Below are 26,804 nucleotides of genomic sequence, written 5' to 3'. Positions count from 1 at the left end.
ACTAAGTCGCGCTTTGCGCATAAGCGCCAAATCATGAGCCACGCGTGCGCAGACATGGCGCTGCAGGTTGCGAACGTGCCTCCTGCACAGATCACATTCGCAACCCAAGGTTCCACTGTACCAAGAATTAGTGTTGTGCTTCTGTGTTCTCCATCCCCTTACCTCTAAGTTCATGCACCAGAATTAAGAACTTCCAAGACTTGCTTGACTATAGCTTCTTAATAGTTCACAATTAGGAAAGTTTAGTTTAATCACAAGCCATAAAGTATGTATGTTTTCCCTTTTGATGAGGGCAGTTATTTCAGCGACTGAGCAGCTTACATAGCCAGGCCCGGATTGAGAAAGTGCTTCCATGCACTTCCATGCACCCTCTCCTCCACAGTAGCTTCACATCCAGCTAGCTGGGCATTCTGGCAGTAGCTCTAAAGCTACTTCCTCTGAGTCTTCATCCAAGCACACTTCAGGCCCTGGAGCAGCGCAGAAACCTGACACGGTAGTAGTAGTGGACCTGCTGATATACTAATGTACCAAATGTAGCAAATAAACAAATAATTCAAGAGTGCAAAGGATCTGGCTGCTGTCTTATATATGGACCCAATAATTAACATATCAAATTACTGTAATATGCTGTATGAAGAGATGCCCTGGAAGAACGCACCAGCCCAATTACTAGGTTTATTTGGTCCCAGGACGCATGTCTGACACATTTGAATTTGTCAGCGGTCCATTTTGAGGCACTCTACTCTGGTTCTAGAGTAGTTAAAGGGGTCCCTGTTTCTGTATGGGCCCTCCAAATCCCATGATGGGTTTGCGGCCAACAGCAGCAGCAGTGCATTTTCAATAATTGTGCCCTCACTTAGGAGCTGCCTTAATAGGAAGGCCTGGCAGGCTTTCCAGGAAACAACAAAGGATCCCCAACTTCATATTAAACTTGTTTTGGAACTGCTGCCTTACTGCTATCTTCTTTGGGGGGGAAAGGTTGTATGTTTTAGCAGTTCTTACCTTGTTTATCCCTATACAGTACACTGCTTCTGCACAAAATTGGCTAAACCAACCGCCCTAGAAAACAGTTTCTAAACCACACTAGCAATTTTTTTACTGCAGTACTACTGTGGGCCCTGCTCTGTCCATTGAAAGAAAATGCAAATGCATCATAAATGTGTGTGTACACACACACACAAAAATTAGTAGGGAGCAATTGACATATGCCCTCTCATGAATACTATATAGAACCATGGTTGCATAATTGATATAACCCTGGTTATCCGGGCCAAGATATGATGCACAAACATGGCTAAAACTTTTTAAAATCAGACTCAGAAAACAAAGTAAAGGAAACTTCAGTACAGTATAACAACAACAACAAAAAAGGATTTCTTTCTTTTAAAAATATTGTTTGCTCTTTCCGAACCTCTCAGCCACCAAGGTGACAAACCTGTACAAACTCAGCACTAGCCCTAAAACCTTGTACTTCTATCTACAACACTCGCTCTGGTGAATCCAGGCTGTTTATTGAAAATAACAATGCCTGCTTTTGCAGAACAGGATTATCCAAACTCATAAAACGAAATGTGTCAGACAAAGGGATAAAAGAATCCTTATTCTACAGAGTTGAGCCTACAGTTGCCCATGCGTGCCAGAGGGGTGTGCCAGCAAGTATGGGAAAGATTCTCCTCAAAAGACTGGCTGGTGCACACAGACTGACATCCTTAGTTAGTAAGAGAAGCATTCTACTGAGACAGAAGATGAATAACTAGGTCTCTATAATGCAAATTTACAAAAGCAAACTTTAAAAAGGTGTTTGAGTATAGGCAAAGACTCTACATAGAACACAAACTAACCACAGTGGATATGCTTCCTTTCCACCACATTGCAAACACTCTGTTTAATACATGCCACAATCAGTACTTTACCCAGTCCTTCCTGGACTTTCCACGCAGAAACAAACATGATTTACAAGATTCTCTTCGAAAGACTGGCTGGTACACACAAGCACAAAGTTAATCTGCTGTATACCAAGCTACCTCTTGTAGTGCAATCATGGAATGGAAAAGAACATCAATCACCTCCTAGTCCAACCACCTCTCTAAAGAATATATATTTTTTAAAAATATATATGTTCTCTTTTTTTTACACCTGTAATTAAAAGGAGAAAAGGCTTCTTTGTCCCAATACTTAAATACATTTTACCTCATTGATATGGACCTTTTCTTGCACATATACTTATTCATACCTGTTCTAGATCCCGAAATCTCCATTTTGGCTGACTGTCAAAGACTAAACCAGTGGTAACCAACATGATGCACTCCAGATGTTTTGGATTCCACTTCTGATTATCCCTAACTACTAGTCATGGTGGCTGAGGCTGATGGTACCACATTGGCTAACCCTGATCAAAGCCTATCATGTTCCATTCATATTGGGAGTTCCAGTTTCCATCCCATTTAATTAAGTTTCCCTGAAGCGAGTGTCCTTCAGATGTTGTTGGACTACAATTCCCATCATCCTTGACTATTACCTATGCTGGCTGGGCTATTGAGAGTTGAATTCCAGCAACATTTGAAGGACTACTGGATGAAGAAGACTGGTTTCAGTTAAGTCTTTCCTCTCTAAAGTTCTCTTGTGCTTCAGAGGAGAATATACTAGGGCTGCCATCCACTTCAGGAAATCTTAGTTGGCCAAATTAGTTATAACTGATTAAATATGCATATATTTGTAGATAACAAAAATAATAATTTTGAAGACAATTTTTTATTATTATTATAATGCACATACATTTCACAGAAGGCACCATTTTGAAAAAGGCATTCCAGTACAGGGTAAATATTTCTAAGTTGGTGTCTGCCCCAAGCAGTTTTTATAAGTACATACTGTATTGAAATGAATGTCAATTGGGGGTGCTTTTCATAGGGTGGAATGTTTTGCCTCAATTATGTTAACTCATTAAGAATTATTTAAACCCAGAAGTAGAAAATGTATCGTTTAGTGCAAGGATGGGGAACTTGTGGCAAGGATGGGGAACATGGACTCCAACTTGGATTAGCCCCAGCCAGCATGAATATGGATAGTGGGTGTTGCAGTCCAGCAACATCTGGACTGCAACAACTGGTTACAGCATGTGGCTGAAGTCCTGCACACAGCTGGTTCTCATCTCATTGGATTCGGAAAATAAGCAGAAGTGCTGTATGCTGGAGTAACGTCTGTTGGGGGGGGGGGGGAATCCATGCTTCATAGATGTAAATTCAAATGAATTCAAAGGGAAATGCCTGCCCTAAGAACTTATACTGTACTTAGAAATCTAGTTATATTTTGCAATATATTACTTAGCAGTCTAATGCAGAAATGCAGAGTTTATTAGTACTCACATGATTTAAATTATTGCTTAATTTATTGCTTCCATACACTGTATTGCAGACAAAGCAAAGGTTTTAACTCTAAGAAATGATGAGAAATTAGCAAGATTTGGTGATATCCAAGTAAATCCTATTCAACACCACTGATTTCAATGGGTCTGCTCTATAACTAGGCTGGCAATCACCCAATGTCTTAATTACTTGGCCATTTTTACATTTCTAGATCAGTAACTGGCCATCATGGCTTTGCATTATTTTGTTCTCACTTCACGTCTTAGGTATCCTACAATTGTCCATATTCTTTTTCTATGTTTGTGTACTGTAGCATTTTTGCTTGGTGCCACGACTACATATCTACCAATATTGGCTGTCTCTGAATAATAGATCTGAACTATTCTGGGGTACTAACTTGACAGAAACAGGACTGCTGTAAGGGAGAAAAGTAGTTAAAACCATGAAAATAGTAGTAACTGGCCTTCTTCCTCAAGCTTCCAATGATTTTAAAATATTATCTCAATAATAAATGCAACTTTTCAAGCCAAGGATTTCTTGTTAATTAGTATAGAGGAGACTATACAGAGAAACTGAGTAATATTATTCCAATGTCTAAAAGACCTGAATCAAGCAAATAAATATTCAGCTTAGAGAAAAAATAGTGCTGCACCAGCAAAGTACAGAACTGGTTGCCTTGTGCCAGCAATGCTAGCCAATTCAGGATGTCAAGTTAGTACCCCAGAATAGTTCAGATCCATTATTCAGAGACAGCCAATATTGGTAGATATGTAGTCGTGGCACCAAGCAAAAATGCTACAGTACACAAACATAGAAAAAGAATATGGACAATCTGCACAACAATCACATGGGAATTTTGAGCACTGAAGAGGTACCCATGCCAGCACAAACCTTCATACCCTGATACACAACAGTTATCTGTTACAATGGCAATGTGAATGACGGAAAGGTCTGTTGCACAGAGCACCAATGGGATAATAACATCTGAATACCATTTGTTGTCAGGCTAGAACGAGCAGACAGCATCCTAGGGCAGTGCCTGGGGGCCGAATGTCCCGTCACGGCCCACCACCAACATGTGGAGTGGCAACATGTACATATAGTGTATTTACACTGCATGAAAAATGCTTTGGGGTACTTCGTAATTAAAAGTTTCTGCTCACATTTTTACTGCTTGATAGCAACCATCTCCTAACTCTATTTCAACCCAGAATATCACAAGAGAAACAGACACCATGGGCAAATAGTGTGAAGCTGACCACAGAACTATAAACCATGTGCTCCAAGCCTCAACTCTAGAAGGGCAGGCCTCCAAACAAATGAGAGCTACAGCCACCAAATTGTTGAGAACTATCTTCAGTACCTTGTCCGGAATCAGTTACAATCTGCGACAGAGACTTTAGTGGTGTGGATCCACTACATTCTGCCAGCAATGGCTTTTGAATTTGATGGCAGTCACTTGCACACTTGCCAGGACTTTGTACCAAAGTTTGATGATCCACCATATCAAAAAAGCCACTGAGAGGTCAAGCAGAGTCAATAGAGTGGTACTACCCCCTCACCCATTTCCCAGGAAATGTTGCTCATCACAGTGACTAATCCAATATTCGACCCAGCCCCAGGCCAAAAGCCAGACTCAAAAGGATAGAGTTGTCCAGAACTAATGCAACACGTGTCAGACAGCATAAATGTACAAGATAATTTTATTCATATAATAAAAATAGATCTTGTATCATTTAAAAAATTCTTTTCTAAATTTCTATCATCTTCTTTCACTACCAAACACGAAGCAGCTAACAGCATAGAAATTAAAGCAGCAAAACAACATAACAAAGTATTATAATAACATATTGAAATTGTCTGTTTGCATTTTAATGGGATGTGTTTCCATGAGAAGAGAAGTCAGTAGCTTTTTGTTATAAAACAACCATAGAAATGAAAGGCAATCTATGGTGGATATAGGCTGGGGAAAGGACCCCTAAAGTTTGCTTCATGACCACATGGTACCCAAGTCCAGAAACACGAGAGAATGCTACCTTTAAAACATTGTTACTTCAGATCACAAAGAAATATTCCAATTAGTGAGGAAACAGTCAGTATCTATTTGACTATCTAATTAAGGGGGGGGGAATCAACACACAATGCACTTGACTAAGGGACAGGAATCCCTTTTTGCACAGTAGTCTCAAAGGCTGATTACTCTTCTGTGATAGATATGGACTGTATCTACATTTATAAAAATGAACTCTATTTCTGGGAGCAGCTTATGAAGAGGTTTAAAAAGGCAATAAGGAACATATATGACAAAAACAACAAGGGAGCCCAGCCCCTATAGAAGCACTCCTTTACAAATGAAGAAATCTGCATGGTTCTTTATGATCAAGGGTTTACCCATTTATTTGGCTAATCATTAAAATGGCTAAACAGACCTCTAATTTGAAAATAAAAACCGATTGATGCAATCACAAACAAGTTCTAAAATTGCAGTTTATTAAAAAGAAAAAAAGAAAATCTTGTCTAATCCAAAACACACTCACAGTTACCTTTTTCTAATCAGAGCATTCATTTCTCCTCATTATGATCTCACAAGCACATTAAAATCTTATTAACATTAATTACTTCTGAGCATCTATGCATGAGCAGCGACAGGCTTGCGTACGTGTATGTGTGTGTGTGTGTCTGGATCATATCTACATTTATATACCTTGCTGCACTTTGCTTATAAAACATGTGAAAATATTGCTGCTAACACCAATTAGCTAATTTCACGCACACACAGATAGTAACCTGCTGTCTCGCTGCACAGCTTAATAAAGACCAGCAGACAGATGGACAGACAAACATACACAAAAAAATCATCCCGACACTTCCTGATGCAAAAGCTTTTTAAAAAAACAACAACAACACACACAGCCTGACACCTCTAAGAGTGCAAATTTAAGCCGCCAAAATCTGGAAAAGGCACACATTTTTAAAGAAGCATTTTTTAAAATGCAACACAGCCAATATCCTGTTTTCTCACAAATGAGTGCCATGATAAATTGATAAAGACAAAGAAAAATCTGGCAAACAGACAAGCAGCACACTCACACACATACAGTGACAGAGAAAAAACATGGCAGATTAAGGGATAAATATCTTACCAGTTGATAATAAGAAAAAGAGGCAACCCTCTCCCGAAATACATATTTACAAGCAAAATTACATTTTGATATGACATGTAACTTTCCCTTCAAGCAAAGAGGGGAAACTAGAGTGGATTCTTGTTAGATTTATATTGCAGACATTCAAGAACATGACGAGGGTAAGAGGATGTCATCCATTCCATTATTTTTCCATGGGCTGGCTCTGTCCCACAATGTGGTCAGTCTGCCTTTTGGCTTCCTTGGAAATATTCTGAAACTGATTGCTTAAATGACTTCTACACAATTTGCCAGCTTTCAGCTTTTGCCTTGTTTCTGCCCGTCCCCACAGATTATCAATGACCACTATGGATATTTATACTAGTAACCTGAAAGGAAAGGGAAGATGTGAACTGAAAATTGTGCATTAACAGTGGTCTGAATGATGTCCAGAAATGAAAAACAGTACCAGTCAATAGAAAAGATTAGGTGAGCTGGAAACCAAATATCCCTACCTAAACTATATATCAACATCATGTTCTCAGCAAGATTATTATTATTTATTAGTGGTCCTCTTTCTGATCTTCAAAATCAGCAACTTGTGGTGATTTTCTGCGCAAACCATGCCACGCACCCTTAACCCCTGTGCGTATACTCACATGGTAATGAACAAGGTAATGTAATGAGCCTTCTTTTACCTCCCAAGAATTGCAGGTACGGTGTATCTTTATATTCTAACTGTATGTAAACAGTGGACACATGAGTCTCTCAACAAGCACATGTAGCAACTATTTTGGTGTTAGAGAGTACAAGAAAAAAATGTAACAGCTTGTTGTGTACCAACTTCTATCATTTGAAGTGTCCTTAACCCTAAGCCACTCTGCATATGTTCTCCCACAATTCAAAGAAACCCTACTTTTCCCACTTGGCTATAATACTTCTAATTAATAATAATAATAATAATAATAATAATAATATCTCCATATACTATTCAAAAGGCTTAAGGACATGCTACCCTGCTGAAAGCTGAATTTTTATAGACATCAATAGAAGGCTTGTACTTATTTTTCAGTTCCACAGATTTGTATGATCTCAAAATTGGACTGCATCTGGATCATAATAGCACCTCCAACACAAAAGGGCTATAATAACAGCTCTAACACACTTGGGTCTTATGTTTGGAAGCTGCAGATTTGCAGCAACATTATACCATGGAAAAAGCTGGCACTCAAGTCACACACATTAGTAAACGTAAAGGGACCCCTGACCATTAGGTCCAGTCGTGACCGACTCTGGGGTTGCGGTGCTCATCTCGCTTTATGGGCCGAGGGAGCCAGCGTACAGATTCTGGGTCATGTGGCCAGCAGGACTAAGCCGCTTCTGGCGAACCAGAGCAGCGCACAGAAACATCGTTTACCTTCCCGCCGGAGCGGTACCTATTTATCTACTTGCACTTTGACATGCTTTCAAACTGCTAGGTTGATAGGAGCAGGGACCGAGCAACGGGAGATCACCCCGTCGCGGGGATTCGAACCACCGACCTTCTGATCGGCTAGTCCTAGGCTCTGTGGTTTAACCCACAGCGCCACCCGCGTCCCCAACAAATTTCTCCAAAATACCGCCCAGTGCTGCCACTGTAATATGTAGCCACAGGAATGAAGAGAATTTGCCTTTTAAATTAGAAAATAAACTTAATTTTCAGTAATTAACTGAGTTTCAATATTTTTGAAGAAATGTCTCAAAGTTACAGTTTAGGGATAACACATATGACATCTAGGTTATGAAGCTACCATCAGTTTTATGGCTTTGAGCAAGCATTCAAGAAAACCACCTCCAAATTATTTTTTATTCCTTGGAATAAGGCCAGGGTGCAAGTAGTCACTATCCAGAACTGAAGGGTGTACAATCCAGCTGAGGGCTCCTGAGATCAGTGGTCTGAACTGAAATTGGAGAAGCCAAAAGTGTAGCAAGCAGAATGCAGTGTTGGAAAAGGCCTGGCTACCAGTATTTATACCAGGACTGGCTAATCTGCAGGCTTAACAACAAATGCCAGATGTGTGGATTGATACTGCACACCTTTGTTCCCTTCTATGCCTAAAAAAGATATCCAAGGTTTGAATGCACATAGTCTACTGTAGCTCATCGGGCTAGATCCCAGCCTCAGATTTTGAAGTTTCCAATTCCTGGAATCCTTGAGAGACCTTCATCCAATCTCATAATTAGGCAACTGACTTTCCAATTATATATAGCAGCTATGAAAGTCAAGCTAGTTCTTTCCCTAAAATATGATTCAATGTACACTTTTGTACGTTCAGTGTACTTAGTTCAAGTGATGCCTAAAACTGGATGTTAGAATTTAATATATCCTTCTGATATAATGCATATACACACCAATATAGTTCAATAGATTAAATAGATAGACCTACTGTTGTTCAAACTGGGTGATGCATTTGGATCCAGGAGACCTGGGTTCACACTCAGATAATCAATGTTGTATAGGTTGGTCTAAATAAGTCACATCTTGCAATTGTCTGCAATGTGTAAAAATGCATTGGCTGTACATCCATCTCTATTCTGAACAATCACATGGATTGTTACTTTAAATGCAAACTAAAGTAAAATAAAAGGAATATAAATGACCACTGAAGAATATTCCATTGCTTTTTATCTTTCCAGAAGATATACTGCTGAACACAACATAAATCAGATTCAGTGAGCAACCAGTCCACCTATAACATCTGCATCCATTGCAGAAACTAATAAAATGAGAATGTTTAACAACTTTCATCCTAGCTTTTACAAACTTGACAATTACTATAAAGTGGAGAATACATATTAAAAGCAAGTTTAAGTAAATATAATGTGTTTCATAATCCTTCAAACAAAAAGCCATTCCTGAAAATGGTTGTAGCATTCAACACATCCAAGGGTAGTAATTCATGTCCATTTGAACACGTGGGGAACACCCATAACTGTTTCTTCCTGTTTAGTCTCAAATGGGTATTTGAAGAAGGCCCAGTAACAGGCACAGTCCCTAATGAAAAATAAGGTAATGGCTGGAAGTGGTCTGAGATATGTAGGTATAGAGTGGTATACACATTTTTAATAATAATAGTAAATGGGAGAGCTGCATCTCCCATATATTTTGAGGAGTAGGAATGAGTAGAGAGGGTCAGTTATCTCTAATGTAGAAATAAGCACTACATGTGGGTGGGTGCGGATGCATGCATGCGTGTGAACATTTTCCTTCCAGCTGTTGTTTTTAATCAGTAGTGCCTGTTGTAGCTGCTTAAGTGATACATCTCCCTGTCCAGTCCATTCCTTGTATGCCCTCTATTACTACTTGCATATGGTCATTCTCCATTGATAATTCAACACAGACAAGCAAAGAAAACCTCTCAGTATGTTGCCTAGAAAATTCTTTGGTTCTCTTATTTTCTTTGAAATGAGCGACAGCTACATCTACCTAGTGAATGGAGAACAGCACATTTAGGCCCCATACTCTTAAATGCAAGAAGGCACAGTGCTACTTTTCTTTCATTAAAATAAGCATAGCCACAATCGGCTTCCATACAGTCCAGTCAGACTTTCCATCCTTTGTTATCAAAGAACAGGAAAAGAAGGATTGGACCAGCTCTCTGTAGAATTCTCTTCTTGGCATAAAGGTCTCAAAACCTGCTCTGCAGTCCAGTAGGCAATTATGATTGTAGGAAAGCCAAATGAATAACTTCAAAGGATGGTTGGAAAAGTTATGCTAAATACACTGAACGTGGTTTTTGTTTTTGTTTTTTACACTACAAGCAGAAAAACAGCCTGGAGAAAATCAGCACTCTATTAAAAGAATAAAGTACTGAACATTCTAGCAAGTCATTAAGAGGCTGCAATTCCAAGCAAACTTACTTGGATGTAAATAAATCTCAACAAACTGAATGGAACTTGCTTCCAATTAGAATTGGTCTGTAAAGCCTGAGAAATATACATATGCCCAAAATGAAAAAGGACTGCAAAGTTTCGTGTCACAGCTTCTGTGTTGTGATGTGCAATTCCTGTCTATCCTTTGTCTGGTAAACTATCGGTTCCATATAATATGCCCAGGTTTTTCCTTTTGTAAGATTATATCCTTCCATCTAGCAGAGAAATTGAAAAAGACTAAAGCGAATGATACTCATAAAGTATTCTGAGATTCCTGGTTAAACACTGCTGTAGAAGTGTAAGTTCAGTTGTTATGAGCAGCTACTCCTGTTGCATCAACACGGACATATCCAGTTATCTATCTTGTTCCATTCTCTGGCTCAGCTGATAACAGGTCTCCATTTTCAAATGCTGCTCTGGCCCTTTCTTGTTTAAGAATGTGGAAGATCTAACCAATCAAAAACGATCTAAGAAGGGTCAATATTTCTTTAAAGAAGCTAGGGCTAATTATTTGTTGACTGCTTGCCTATTACAGTTATATATTTCCAACATCTCAAAACTGGGAAAGTTCCCCTTAAAGTTTGTGATAGTTCATACTTTTATACATAACTATTTAACACCAATTCCAGGGGTTTTTTCCCCTTTTCATTGCTACGGGAATTGGAAAACAGATAATCCTTATTTAAGTAGCACACCAGAGACAAAAATGGCTTAAAATGAACAAGTACAAATCTCATCATTACTGTGGAAGATCAAGGTTTAAAAGATATACTGATGTTGATTTGAAATGAGCTATCAACTTCATTTGCTGGTAGTTTTTATTGTTGGAAGGAACGCCATAGAGGTTCCACAAAGAAACGCAAAAATCTGCTAGCTTTGTAAGCGAAAGCCATGTAAGTTGTTTCTTCTTCAAATCTGGCAGGCTGCATAGCTGTATGACCTTCACTCTCAGCCCTACTGACAACCAGTGGGTGAAATTTTTATCTGCAATGAAAGCTCTACCAGTAAGATTGATTAAAACTTTGCCTCATTTACAACAGATTGCTCTTTGTATTTGTAAAACGAGAATTCTAATTCATATTTTTTTACATATCATTTTTCTATCCATCAATTTGTAACACCATTGTTTTCATTTTTAAAAACTGATCCTGCTTTTCCTTCATGAAGAGAAACCACAGAAGAAATCTGCCTCCTCTTTTTTTGTACAATTAGTAAAGTTTTCAATCCTTACTTTTTCTACACAAATGTTCTTTTGAAACATCCACCTAAATGCAAAATTCTCAGAAAACCACACTTTTTTTCTTATAAATAATCATTGCTTTCAAGCTTGTAATTCTAATTAAAATCAGACATTGAATAGTTAACTTATTACAGAGCATTAAAAAGTTAATAAAATGTATCCTTCTGGTGTTATTTTCTCTCTTCTCCAAGACATTGGAAAAGAGGTTCAATTTTTTTATTAGACTTATACTCTCATTTTTGTCCGAAGTCCTCAGAGCAGACCTCAAAAGTCATATTAAAGTTACAGCATGCCTACATTTCTAGGTTGTATTAACTAACACCTGTAATCAAATCTGCTGCCAATTAAAAATAAAACTTCAGGTTTGCATTATCATAATCTATAAATAGGCAATCAATCAGCTGATAATTATAATACACAAGTTGAAGAATGAGTAAAAGATCTTACCTATTAGTCTGAGAAAAGAATTCTAATATTTTCTCCTTAAATTTGAGAACCTTTGCCATATTCAACCTGTCAATACTGAAGCTGTCTAAAAACATTAAAGTAAACATGAGAAAAATCACACACGGCACTGGCTGAAACCCTCCTCAGATATGCTTCTTGGTCTGTTGGTTGAATGCAAGGAAGTTTAGCAAAAGAAGGTACAGTACACAGTTAAAAAAAGAATTAGTCTTCAAACTAACTGACAAAAAAAAATACAAATCACTCAGGCCAGATGGCATTCACCAAAAAGTTCTTACAGATCTCAAATGTGAAATTGCAAGACTATTCCAATAAAATATGTAACTTGTCACTAAAATCTGCCCTTTTGCAAGAATCTGGATAGTGGCCAACACAATGCTATTGTTTTAAAAGATAATTGGTGCATGTTTTAGTAGAAAATTACAGACCTGTCAGCTTTATATCTGTTCCGCATAAACTGATGGTAACTATTGTTAATGGCATAATTTTTAAACACTTTGAAGAACAAGCCTTGTTGATAAAGTATCAGTACGGCTTTGACAATGGTAAATCTTTCGTCACTATCTGGGATTTGTCCAGTGTGTCAACAAGCATGCAAATAGGGATGGATCTTGAATAAATATACATTTATTTATTTATCCGTTCGTTCATTTGTTCATTCCATCATCCATTCAAAGTACCATATCAAAATGTTCTTTCAGCCCCTCAACAATTATGAAGACAGATATTCTTATAGATTAGTAAGAAACTAGTTAAAACACTGTAAGCACAAGACAGGAGTAAATGGCCAGTTTTATGTAGTATTTTCTTTCATCTTGAATTATAGTCTCAGAAAACCATCATATGGAGGTGCAGGAGGGAAGAGCTTATGGTGGAGGACCTGTCACATCCTGGCCTTTTAAAGGCTTGTGCCAGCCAGGGCAGAAGGTGAGGGGTGGCAACTTGTTTTATTTTTATTTCTGTCAAATCATTAAAAAACTGAAAACCCTTCCATTGATTCTAATGGAAGAGAAAATAACGAACCCAGCTACAGAGCTCCTGTGGCTTCTCCCTACACACCTTGTCTTGGGCATGTTGAGTGAAGGGGAATATTCTGGATCATACGCATCCAAGACCTTCCCTGATCCAGCCCAATGCACAACTGTACGCCCCTTACTAACAGAGCACAGACAGGAGTGATTGTATTGGAAAGCTCTGCTGCCATCCAGGGACAATCTCCGGCAGCAGACCTGCCTCTCTGAAGTTAACTCCCCTCTCTACTCTTCCCAGGGACAACAAAACACCTTGTTCATGATTAGCAAATTGCAAGTACAATAGAAGGTGCAACTTACCCCTAGGAGACTTTCAATACAATAAACTATGGGTAGGCAAACTAAGGCCCAGGGGCCGGATCCGGCCCAATAGCCTTCTCAGTCCGTCCCGTGGACGTTCCGGAAATCAGCATTTTTTAACATGAGTAGAATGTCTCCTTTTATTTAAAATGCATCTCTGGGTTATTTGTGGGGCCTGCCTGGTGTTTTTACATGAGTAGAATGTGTGTTTTTATTTAAAATGCATCTCTGGGTTATTTGTGGGGCATAGGATTCCGTTCATTCCCCCCCCCAAAAAAATATATAGTCCGGCCCCCTACAAGGTCTGAGGGACAGTGGACCGGTCCCCTGCTGGAAAAGTTTGCTGACCCCTGCAATAAACAAAATACAACATATTTTGCCGTGTTTGTATATTTAGTATGGAATTTGTATGGCACATTAAAAAATATCATTCCCAATTAATAAGTAGTTGGCTGAGGCAGAGGAATGAAAGAGGGGCAAGTATTCTATTTCCATGAGAAATAAGTTGCTTCTCCTGACCTCCAGGATCCAGCGAGCCAGTTCGAGTTTCCGGAATCATCAGTTTGGTTTCAGTGCTGTGCAGATAGGGGAATACAGTCCACCAAGGTGGCATCACCAATCTCATATGGTTGACTAGGGCAGCCACACACCATTGCAAATTTGTACGAGCTCGCTTTCCATGCTCACTATAGTGTATCCAAGTGTAAAAACTATCTGGGTGGGTGGCATAACACATTCCATCAGCAAAAGGATTCCCATTTCCCCAATGGTTGCCGCCCCTACAGTTCTCCAAACCCTCCAGAGTTTTGGGGAGGGAGTGGGATGAAGAGAGAGGGTAAATGCTTGCACCAATGGAATGAGCTAGTTGGATACTGCTCAATGTAACTGTCCTTTGCACATTTTTGTGCTCACACCTCTACTCTGCAAGCATGTGAAACTACTCTCCAGAAGGGCCACAGTTGCAATTATTGGGCCTTATAAAACCTTATCCTTGCCTTATTTGTATATTTAGTAACAACTCACCTGTTTTATACCTTGATTGTAAGTAAGCAAGTTCGTTTGAAACAACAGAGAGCTGATTTTCATGTAGATTATTATGGATTTGGTTGTCAGAAGAGCAAAAGGATTTTATTTTTTAAAAACATGCAACAAAAGCTACCAGGAAAAAAACCCACCAGATTTATTACCAATGAACACCGTGGCAAGAAAAACAAAATGCTTTAGTGGAAGATTACAGGAAAATTTAACAAATCCTTACATTCAGATAAATATATTCTTAAAACACATTCTTAAATAATCAGTATGGTTTAGCAGAACATAATGTGAAAAATATACTCCAGACTTCTGAACTAGGCAGGAGCAGCTGCTTTCACAGCAGTGAGACATTTCAGGCCGAACTGTACTGGCTCATAGGACAAATGGTTTAAAGTCTGTATGGCGCAGAAAGAACCCGCGTTTTTAGGAAATGTCAGCATCTTCTTTTTTAAAAAAACAAAAACAAAAAAACCCACTTTCTGTCCAATTGGAGCGAGATTTGAAACCTTAAAAATTTGGCAGCACTGGCTTGATTTTTTAAAATGAAATGTTGGAAGTTATGAAACAAGCTGCTTGGACCTCACAGTTCGTTCATGAGTCAGCACCAACTGGACTTTTGAAACAGGTTTCTATTGGTTCTAACAGTACTTATTGTCAGGATTATGGCAGTGCAGGTGCCAAATTCACGAACCCTTGATGCCAAATCCTCTGTTTCCAGGCAGAAAACAACAACAACTGGCCAAACATGCACCAAACTCTAGTTGTGACCTCCAGAAACACCAAAGCGAAAGAGCTCATTCTCCATCGCCCATTTATTTTGGGAAACCTGCCATAGGAGTGGAGACAATTCAATACACCATTAGCTTGGAAGATTGCATCTCCGTGATGTCAGACATGCAAATGGGAAGTGAGAGACGATATTGCCCATAGGAAATAATATTTTAGCAACCAACCAAAAGAGTTGAGAAAAAAATCCTAAAGCATTCTTGCATAGTTAACTCTAGCCAGCAGTTCTGTAGACATGCAAAATGTTCTTTTATGACTTTACGAGTCCAGTGCAAGTCAGATCTCAGATGCAGAAAGCAAAATGTTGATAAATCCTTTGGCTACATGCAATACTGCATGGGGGCAGTGATGGTGGGGCAGATGCCAACTGCTGTATTATTATAATGCATTCAGCGCCAAAATGTCCCAGATATCTAATCTAAGGCAAGTGAAGTAACAAATACACAAGAAAGAAAGGGGGGGAAGGACACCTATAACTTCAAGCTTAGTGACAGAAGATCCTGCTGGGGGGGAACAAAATAGAGAATTCAAACTACTCAAGGGTGAGAAGAGACTCCCAACTCTTACGTAGCCAGCAAGAAGGTTGGCCAGAAGGAAATGAAGCCCTTGGGCTGAAAAGATTCCCCACCCCTGTTTTAAGCTACCTGGGACCAGAAAATATAATCAGACATTAGGTAGACAGCTAGTAGAGAGCAGCTTTTCTATAGCTGTACCTTGTATCCCTCCTAAGGGATATCTGTCTGGTGCTTTCTCTACTATCTTTTGATGCCCAGCAAATTCACAATCAAATTATAAGTCACCTGTGTTCACAGATGTCTTCTGTGATTTGTTGGTAACCTGTTTAAAAATATGAAACTCCATGAGGAGCCACACTTTGGGTCAATGTTTTCATAGCGCTGGCAAGCAACAGATCTATTTAGGGTTGGGTTGTGGTTTTTTTTACTGTGTAATATATAATACTTAAGTGTAATACAATTATATATTTTAAGTGGGTATAAATTATCAATAAATAATAATCCCTACAGATCGGAATGAAAACTGAATGAGGGAAAATATTGAGAGGCCCTGGCTTCAGTTTCTTGCAGTACTGTACACAATTATACATTTCTAACGCTGGTTCCTAATCTTTTCTGCCTTTTGAAGTCACACCATCTCCAGTGGTGGTGTAACTAATCTTGGTTCCACCACAGTATTTCACTTTTTGTACTAGAACATACAAGGTTGCAGCACTTACACCCCTTTTGGCTATCAAGTGTCCTTTAAGCCTGTTGCTCATGTATTGCTCAGGTGTTGAAGAACACATATGGGTATAAACTGAGGAGGAAGCCTGGGGCTTCATGTGAAGGACCTGTCCCTAAAGATCCTGTCCCCACTGGTTCTAGCTCCAAACTCTGCATGTTGCAGCTGGAAAGTTGAAGAGGAATTCTTCACAAGTTCAGCTGAACCCACTCAGAATCCTTCCTACAATATGGAATCCTGCACAATCTCAATCACTGAGGGGAATCTAAACGTATTCAACCAAACAATGGAAGAATCCCAGTCTAGACCATCTTAATCAATGTAGGAAAGGACAGGGGCAGAAACAGGAACATTGAGGGTGGGGAGTGCACAGCCCCTCCACAATTTAAGCCCTCAAATGTTCGCTGAATGTCTAAAGAGAGCTTCTGTTTTCTTCCAGATCTAGCTAACATGCTCCGTTAACACTTCCTTTTTGCTGGTTAGCAATTTTCAAAACAAGCACATATTTCAAAGCATCACAGAACTGCATAATTCAAAAGGGACTTCGAAGGTCATCTAGTACAACTCCCTAGAATGCAAGAATCCTGCCTACAGCCATCCCTGGGTGGGCTTGAACCACCAACCTTCTGGTTAACAGTGAGATGTACTGACTCATTGCGCCACAGAGATGTATCTGTTGAAGTGAGATTAAGGGGACCTCAAAAACAGGAATAGCGTAGTAAAGGACAACCTCACATCAAAAGCCCTTTTGACTGAATGCTCCCACTGAGTCACAAGTTATGTTTGGTCATGCTGCAGAGCAGATGGACATAGACCAGCTCTGCAGCTGAATCAAATGTAGAATTGGGGAAAATCTGTAGATTTGCACCAGTACAAACACTGCCTTAGATTTAACAAAACAAAACCTTTCCATTCTCCCATATTTTATCAGCTCCAGGCTTTTCTACTCAAATCCCATCTCCTTCCTAAGACACCTGCAGCTTATCAGACAACAGTACACCATTATCTGTTGTTTTTTAATATAGTGGCCCCTATACTGTCTCTTATAAACCAAAGCAAACAATATAAGTGTGGGAACTTTGCCCAAAGTTTTCAATCCTATCTTGATAGCACATTTAGAAGTCTGCCTGGAATTTGAAAACAACAAAGTTTCTCAAAGACCTGTATCTAGAGGGTGTGCTTTTTTAAAGTAGAGAAAAACACAATGTCAGTAATCAATTAGTTTCAGGGGTTATAAATATCCTGGATACTGTGAAATGCAAGCATCTGTATTCAGTGTTCCTTCCTTCAGTCATATCATGCTAATGACCTATCACTACAAACCTGCTCAACAATAAGAATGTAGTATGTTGAAGAAATTCCACCCAGGACTGTCCAATCCTCTGAATGGCTTCCTCAGTTAAGTCCCTCTAGATTCAACAAGACTTACAATACAGTTGTACCTCTGGTTACAAACTTAATTCGTTCCGGAGGTCTGTTCTTAACCCGAAACTGTTATTAACCTGAGGTACCACTTTAGCTAATGGGGCCTCCTGTTGCTGCCGCACCGCCAGCACGTGATTTCTGTTCTCATGCTGAGGAAAAGTTCTTAAACCAAGGTACCACTTCCAGGTTAGCGGAGTCTGTAACCCGAACTGTTTATAACCTGAGGTACTACTGTACTCCCATGTAAATTAGCTAAGGACTGCAATCTAAACAGAATGGGGGGGGGGGGATACTGACTGGAATGCATATAACTTTTTGTAAATGTGTATCAGAATTTTGGTTGAGCTACACTATCAGCAGCGGCACAGAGACCTCGATACAACCAGACAATGAAATTTACGTAAACTCAACCATTGATTGTGGAGTGTTTACATTTTAGTGAAACAAAAGCTTCCATTCATAATGGTTCAATTTAAACATAAAATTTCAAACTTCAAATAATAGAACTTTCTTAATCGACATCCTTCATCTTGCACCTATTCTTGACGTATTCTTCCATGGTTTGCTTTAACTATAGTTTAGTTTCGAGTCATAACTGGGGCCTACTACAATGAGAGACAAGGTAATCACAGTTGCCTCAAAACCAAGGGTTCAAACCATGATTTGGAGAAATCCTAGATAGCTCTAACCACAGTTATCAGATGTAAGACTATAGCTATGATTGCAGCAAACTATGGTAGGATGGGGAGATTCCTGTACAAATAGGGTGGGGGGAGAAGAGGGAGCCAATAGGCATGTTCAAGATCTCCCCAGATCATGGTGTAGAGATTGGAAACATCTGAATTGACCATACTGGTTAAATTGTATGCACCGCATATCCTTACGCTGCTTACAATTCAGAAGAATTAATATCAATTAATTTCTAAAAATTCAAATTGAATAAACTGAAACAAGGCATCCAATAAGGGAAAGTGGGAATTGATTTCATCATTTTTGCTGCACACATTTAACAGAAAAACGAAGCTAAATCAGAACACATTTGCTATTAAGGATGCATGTTTAACGGTCTATGATATTTGCAGAACAAGTACAGCAGAGACAGCAGCAACAAAAGCATATTCCCTATGAAAAACTGAATATGGGTTACTACTAAGTGAGAGACAGCAGACTCAAAGCAAAGAGAGAGAGAGATGTCAAAAGACAGGCCTCCTTCCATTCTCATTTAATCAAAGCCATACAATTAGTAGATGTCCATTGTTCTTTAAATTTTATTTTATACACAACAATGGATGCAATAAAATAAAATATAATAAAATATAATTAAGAGGAGTCAAGTCACACTGCTTGATTTCAGTGGCATACGGATTTGTACCCATTATGTTTTGAAGCTACCCATGCCTTAACTATGCCTTCAAAAGCTCCAAGCTACATACTGTTCGTCCTGTGACTAATGAAAACTGGATATGTCCATTCCTTTCACAATTCCTTCTACCTATTTCACAATACCCTCAGCCCCTGCTGGCCTTCTTAGAATCCTGGCAAAAACAAACACTTCAATTAATTAGTGCTAGAGACTGAAGAACGATGACAATGAGGAAGCAAAGGATCAGGCCCTAGTGGTACAGGATAGAAAAATGTGTCCTAAAAAAAAAAGCAACAGCAAGCATTAGTTTTCAGCAAAAAATTCAGAATACTGAAAAATAAGTAAGACTATCCAGGACACACGCAGTTAAGTTGAATGGGTCCCAAGCCTGAGAAGAAACAAACTCTTACCTCAGTATGTAACTGGGAACCATGGCATAAAAGCGTCAAGATCTACCTTATCATACTACAATAACATCGCTATTGAAGAAAGCCTATTAGAGAAGAGAGCATATTTAAATCATCATCATCATTTATTGGTTAGGTGTTTTGGGTTGTTTTTTTTTTTTACTTTGTGTTTACTTGAGCAGGACAAGCATTTTATCTGAAGCCAGTTTCACTTTTGCATATACTGGTAGTTTCCCTGCTGATGCTGGAACTGAATTGCCAATACTATGCAGACAGAGGAGATGCTGGGTTTGTTTTTTGTTTGTTTTTTTGTTTTGTAACATAAATAATTAAAAGAGTTTAATATATATTTTTTAAAAATAAATAACTTGGAATAAACTTGAACCGTTTGTGTTTTTTTAAGCTCCTCACGGCCACAAGTATCTTTGCTGTGCTGCCGTAGAGAAGTCCTATAAAATTACATAAGGATGAAACTGATCAAGAAGGTCACTTTTTTCATCTTTTTCTGAGCAGAATGTTTCATGTAACAGCTCTCCTTGAAAATTACTAAGGCTTTTTTTAAGAGATGCAGTTAAAACTAACTCTAAATGTCTTTAAGTTTCTTGCTTTTGTTGCTACTCTTTAATGCTTCATAGGTATTCATCTATGCTTCTCTTGCAGGAGAGAAAACTTAATATTTCTAATAAATCAGAAAACTGTCCCATACGACTTTATCAAGTAAAAAGGACTGAATGATTTTCTCTCTTCCATAAAGGCTTTAGCCAAAGTCCATTGAAGTCAATGAACTTTGGGTCGTGACCCTAAAGCCAAATATAGCAGAAAATAATTTCCGAAACAAACTTCAGTTTAGTAGACATTTTGCTACCAAATTTGCCTGCTTGGTATTTTCACATTCTGGTCCTATTAACAAGTAGGGACTGACTAAACTCTCAAAGGAATTAACGAAGAATACATGTATACCAGTCAGTCCAAATTGTTTTAGCTACAGGGCATGGCAAAGCATGAAATAGCTACTTCAGAGCACTTCCTCATGTGGGTGTGTTAGATAACTGTCTGTTCCAACGCTAAAATAAAGCAGACTGTGACCAAACCAAGGCTACTGTAGGATGTTCTCCTACTAGATGGAAAGGGGTTTCAAAGAACTGCAAGGTGCACAACCTATTATGCCCAGCCACGTTACTAACATTCATTACTGCTCAGTTACTTCTTCTGAAGTTTACTTTTCACGGCTAAATACAAGTTACCATCAAGTACCATACAAGTTACGGCTCAATACAAGTTCTGTTAATTAAGAGAGATTTTGCAGGGAAATAATTTATGCCAAAAAAACCCCCCGAATATTTTCAATGACAATTTTTTTCCTTTTAAAATCAACATTCTTCTTTTAATTCAGGGAAAAGCACGCACACGCACACACACACACACACACAAACAGATTTGCCCCATGCAATGTGATAGTTTGCTCACCCAAGGGTCTTATAAAATTAAGCAATATATTTTTACCCTTTTTTAAAAAGGGGGATGTAGAACAGCTGGCACAACATCTTCCATACCACAAATTCGTGAAATATTACAATAAAATAAAATATGATAAGCCTGCAAGGATCCCTGCAATTGAAAGAGGTATCCTATAAGGGAATATATACTATTCTAGTTCAAAAGCAAGCATCAGGTGTCTGAAAACACATACACTTCACATGGGGTGACTGGCAGCTGAACACTGCTGCTGAAGCTTGCCAAGCGTTCACCAAATTGCTCCCCCTCTGAGGCATTTAATAATTTGCACACAGCTCTTCTCGCTTTCCTACCTCCCAGCCTAGACCAAAGTTTCAAGGTCTGCAATTCCTGGCAGGGGAACTACGTACACTTTTAAGGCTACAGATTCTTATGCTTAGTTCATATATATTTAAAAAGAAGTATATGTCCTTGCTTAAAAACAACTGTTGGTGTGTTTGACTTAAATGATAAGTAAGGGAAGATAAAAGAGGCAACTGAATTGCTATCTGAAGTAACATCATCTTGGGCTGCTGGGGGTGGAGTGTCACACTGCAGAAAACTGTACTTAAAAGTCCACCATAAAACATTTTGCCAACCAAACTTATTTTAATGCACATTTATCAAAGTATTAGGGGCTGAAAAAAATTCAATATAGCATGAGGGAGCCTTATTTGCCAAGTCTGTTGGATCATTTGTTGCAGTAGTTTAAATTAACATGGCTTGTCCAGCATATCCTCTGGTGAGATGGGAAGCTTATAAGTTTAAAAAAACAACAGCAGCAACAAAAGAAAAACTTGGCATGCTGCTTTCAAGTGGACAACACTGATAACATCAAAAACTTTTATCATCTGGAAAGTATAAATTAAATAAATGATGCGAGCAATCTCTTCTACGCTGCTAGGTGGGTTAGGTAAATAGCTGTAAGGCCTCCTTTGTGTTATCAAGAAAGGCCTAATGCAATTTAAAATAAGGTATGTCTCTTGTTATTTTATAATCTTGTTTTTAATGTATTGTGACTGTTGAAAGATCTCCACTGATTAGCATCCATTTTCTATAGCATAGTAATTACTCATGGATTCTCCACAATATTTTATGTAACTCCCTTCCACTTTCTCCTGCTTTCTTTTTATATAGCCAGCGAGTGTTGTAGTTTTACTTTGTAGAAGCACAGACATGAGTTCAGGTTTAAAAATCCTTCTAAATGGATCAGCTTGGCCAGCCTTTAAAAGCTACTGCGGGGAGGAGGGGGAGAGAAAGAACTATCATGAAAAGCTCCTCAAACAATTTAAAATGGTCTTCGGCACTCATCACAGTCCGTTCCTTGGCAAAAGAAAAATAATCTCACAAACATCTCCAGTGCTTGAAACAATATACAGCTTATGGGAGAAAAGGAATAAATAGCCTTAAAAAAAAAAAATTAATAAAGCACCCTCTCTCAAGACATTTTGGTACATTGTAAAATACCCTCTCCCAGCATCAACACAGAGCAAAACACAAGCACACTTCAAGAGAGTGTGGGATGAAAAGAGTTGTGTGTATATATGCGTGTGTGTGTGTGTGTGTGTGGAGGGGGGGAGGAAGAGGATTGGAAGAAATCAGGGATACTAACTCCCTTTTAGAAAGTTTGAATTCTTATTCCTCAAGAGTACCCCGTCTAGTTAAAAAAAAAAAAAGAAGCTATACTCTTTTTTTCCTTCTTTCACACACTAGCAGCAATCATATATTTTTTAAAAAATATATTTTTTGGCAGGCAGGGAACAGATAGATGTAGAATATTGCATTCGAGAACATCTATCCCCAAAGAATGATTTATATATATTTTTAAAATCCCTTTCAAAATAGTGCGGCCTGCTTCACAGGTTGCAATTTGTTTTCATATATCGAAAATATGGACTTTAAACTCACAACAGATACCAAACAAAGAACAGTAACTGTAATCTCTGGTCACCGGCATTACAGTTAAAAACTCATTGGCAAACACTGAGACACAAACACACACACACACAACATTTAGCAGTAAACAAGGAGAACATGATATATGGACAGACAGATGGAACATAAACAGAAAGGAAAAAGCAGAGACCCACTAACATACGGAGAGGGTTGTTTTAAAGGAGTGAAAGATATTGATTTACTTGGAACCGGTGTTGGAAAAACAAACATATTTGTTTCCTTTCCTGATTTAAAATAAAAAGTAATTAAAGTGAAATATTATAAAGCAGCATATCTTTAAATAAGTGGTATAGAGGAAGGGGGGGATGCATTTGTGAAGGAGGCTGGCCTATAGATGTTCCAAAATTTTCTGCTCACACATAGGTCTCACAAACTTGCATCCCTAAAATAAAACAGCAAGAGGAGAGGAGATAATACAGAAGTGTCAAGGGAAGGAGGGGGGGATTGTGGGGGAAAGGAAAGGAAAATATTCTCTCTCTCTTCTTTTTTTATAAAAGTTGACTGGCCTACCTTGCTCCCCAGTCCTCAGTTTGTCTCCTCATAGTCGCTGTCTCCCTGGAAGTGCAGTGTGAATGGTAATGACTGCCTGCCTCCCTAATGAGTCCATTTTCCTGCTCTTGATGTTGTGTATATACACACACTGCAACCTACCTTACAAACCACAGAGACGGGAAAGGGAGAGAGAGAGAGAGAGAGAGCGAGAGAGAGAGAGCGAAAGCGCAAAGCGAGAGTGTGAGAGACAGAGAGAAAGGCACACACAGACAAAGCCCTCCTACCAGACAGCAGACAACCCTCCTTCCCCTATCTAGCAAAATACAACTCGGCTAATGCAGCAACAGGTTCAACGCTGCCAGACTGAGACCGTGCAATAGAAAAGGGTATATATATAGTGGAGATCAGGATTTCTGGCACACAAGCCGTTTAATGTCAGCTGGCCCCACCTTCCTTATTTATGTTACAGGATGTTGGAATGCATTGTTCCAGGCAGTCCGTGTAATTATCATAAATACATTTTTTTGGTGTGTATATTAGCAGGAAAGGCTGAAATGCATCAGCCACTCTGCTTTGTAACCTGATAGCTTTAACACATGCATGGAAAGTGTAAACATATCTCTTTTGACAGGCAAACCACACAAAGCCTTCTGATGATTGGGCATGAGATCTTTTTAAGAAAGCAACTCCTGAAGATAGATTTCCCCAGACAATAGTGGAGCAGGGAAAACCGATCTTGCTTAGGAGGAAGGCTGCAGAAGAGGTTGCCAGTAAACAAATTAAGGGAAGGCCATTTCTCCAGCATTCCCTCCCTCCCAAATATATATATATGGAATCTTCTCCCCACAACAGCTATAATAATGTCTTCTACTTATGTCTGAACAGGTGCAACATGTACTATAGGACATAGTACACACTGTTACAAGGACAGAAATAAACCCTTTTTTGAACTGTAAACAGGACACGGTTATTTAAACTAGTATAAGGTCTCAGATGCAGCACTTTCAGCTCACCCTCAGTCTGATTCATTACGAAGAAAATAATAACCACGGCAATTGAACAGTAAAAATGAGATTTTAAAACATTATGCCACATCTAAAATACACATGTATATTTTACTTAGCAGATACAAGGCAGACAAACTTGTACTCTTATGTGACCAACTTTCAAGTGAATTTCTATGTTCCCATCTTAAAGCTGCAGAAGCAATATTTTATATACAGTGATGGGAGGGAGAGAGAGAGTATATAACATTTCATGTGTGGTAAGAACCATACATATATACCATAAGTGAGCTTATAAAGTACACACAAATGAGCAACTAGGCTACTTCCCACGGGAGACACATTCTCAGCTTCAAGTCTGCAGAAAAAAATAAGTCAGGTTCAAAATATTTGGATGATACATGCACCCTCCAACTTGTTGTAAGACTTGCTCACTCAACTCCGCTGTATGCACAATTTCTAATACAGTACCAGAAGTAAAAATAAAAATATGTAGGCACAGAGACTTATAGAGAACAGGCACAGTAGTGAAAAATACACATACTGTATTGCTTCCATAGATGGCTTCCCCAGAAGTACAGTACATTTGTCTATTACTACAACAGACTAGGCACCGTCCTAATGTACATTTATCCATGTGGACTGTGGTTACACACAAAGGAAGCTGCCATGTCAGAGCCCAAGTCCATCTAGCTTAGCATGGTCTGTCTGCACTGATTGCCAGCAGCTCTCCAGGTTTTCAGACAGGAAGTCATTCCTAGTGTCACCAGAAGATGCTGGGGATTAAACCTAGGCCCTTCTACATGAAAAGCAGGTGCTCTACCACTAAACTACAGCCCTTCCCACAGTCAGCTTGCTAAATAAAAGGCTTATGAGTTTTTGCTCCAACAAAATTACTCCTACAGGTGAAGATAGATAGGCTGCAGCATTCTGGAGGTCTTTATTATTTTACCAATTTTGGATGAGAAACAGAAAAATACTTGTAAGGGTACCAGTAATCTACAAAAATACTGAAAATCTTAACAGGAACATGGCTTATAATATATTTCAAGCTACGTATATCCAGTGCAGGGATTCAGTGTCATAGCACATCCAAGTCTGACACACAAGTAGACACTCAAAATAGATACAGCTATATGTCCTTCCCTTTCTTTACGGGTGTGACTTGCAAATGCATTCCTATGAACAAACGTTGTAACTGTGAACATATGGAGCTGCCTTATACCACGTCAGACCCTGGATCCATCTACCTTAGTACTGTCCACTCTGACTGGCAGCAGGTCACCAATGTATCTGGAAGTAAGCTGAGCCCTGCCACACAAGGTCCTTTGCTGGCATTGCTGGGGATTGAACATGTGACCTTTTGTATGCAACACATCTGCTTTATGATGGAGCTATGGTTTCTAACTTCCTCCTCTGCTACAAACAGTCTTGAAGAACAGTGCTGCTAACAGCATATAGCTAATACTAATATTCAAAGTATAACATGATAATCACATTATATTTTCCTGTTTACATCTCCCTCCATCTCCATCCTCTCCCACTGTTGTCCCCCTTGTGGCTATTATTAGATTATAAATCCTTTGAAGTAGGAACCCGTCCTCTCGTTCTTTGTAAAGTGCCAGCAACCTATATTACCTAAAATAAGATCCAATCACTTCATTTAAGGGGGAAAGGGAAGTTTCTTTCCCCTCTCTGTATTCTTAGGGCTGCCAAATGTCCAGACATTACCGGGATTTCAAAGGCGGAATTAACATCCGGGGGGAAATTTCTGAAAGGCGGCGCTTTGTCCTGGATCTTAGGCAAGTCAATTGAAAAGCTCAACAACTTTCGGGGTGTCCTGGTTTTTACTTTTTAAAATACGGCAACCCTATGCATTCTGACACGCTACTATGGCTATAAACCAGGTATATGTTGTTTTCCCAGCAGTGGCAGATCAACAGCAATGGGGAAATGCTCCTGGTGTCTTGCTCACAGCCATAACAGCAATACCCAATCCCAGAAAGGAGAGAGGCAAGAGAGACCTTTGCTTCCAACCCGCTACTTGACCCATGAGCAGCAAGCCAGATAGACAGGATGGTAGGATGGGAAATTGGAGGCTCATTTTAGAGTCTGGGGTATGGAATCAGATCCTTTTGTATCTCCCAGAGACATAATTCATCTCAGAA

At 39.0% G+C, this 26,804-nt stretch overlaps 1 protein-coding gene across 39 annotated transcripts in view; it reads right to left on the bottom strand.

Moving 5' to 3' along the window:
* ZBTB20 (zinc finger and BTB domain containing 20) overlaps window positions 1–26,804 on the bottom strand; it is a 500,505-nt gene that overhangs the window by 440,607 nt on the left and 33,094 nt on the right. For 20 of the 39 annotated variants that reach the window (XR_014510330.1, XM_083437103.1, XM_083437072.1 and 17 more), the window contains exon 1: window positions 23,651–23,997. The exons of 10 other annotated variants lie outside the window; for them this stretch is intronic. The gene's annotated coding sequence lies outside the window, so the exon portion shown is untranslated. Of the gene's footprint in view, window positions 1–6,508; window positions 6,528–23,650; window positions 24,048–26,804 lie in introns of those variants that run through there. 9 more of the 39 variants (XM_083437102.1, XM_083437076.1, XM_083437074.1 and 6 more) reach the window with 3 other exon arrangements.

The sequence above is a fragment of the Podarcis tiliguerta genome (assembly GCF_965153285.1).
Source record: "Podarcis tiliguerta genome assembly, chromosome: 4".
Lineage (NCBI taxonomy): Eukaryota > Metazoa > Chordata > Lepidosauria > Squamata > Lacertidae > Podarcis > Podarcis tiliguerta.
The sequence above is the reverse complement of the archived record's forward strand: the minus strand, read 5'-3'. Positions and strand labels throughout refer to the sequence as shown.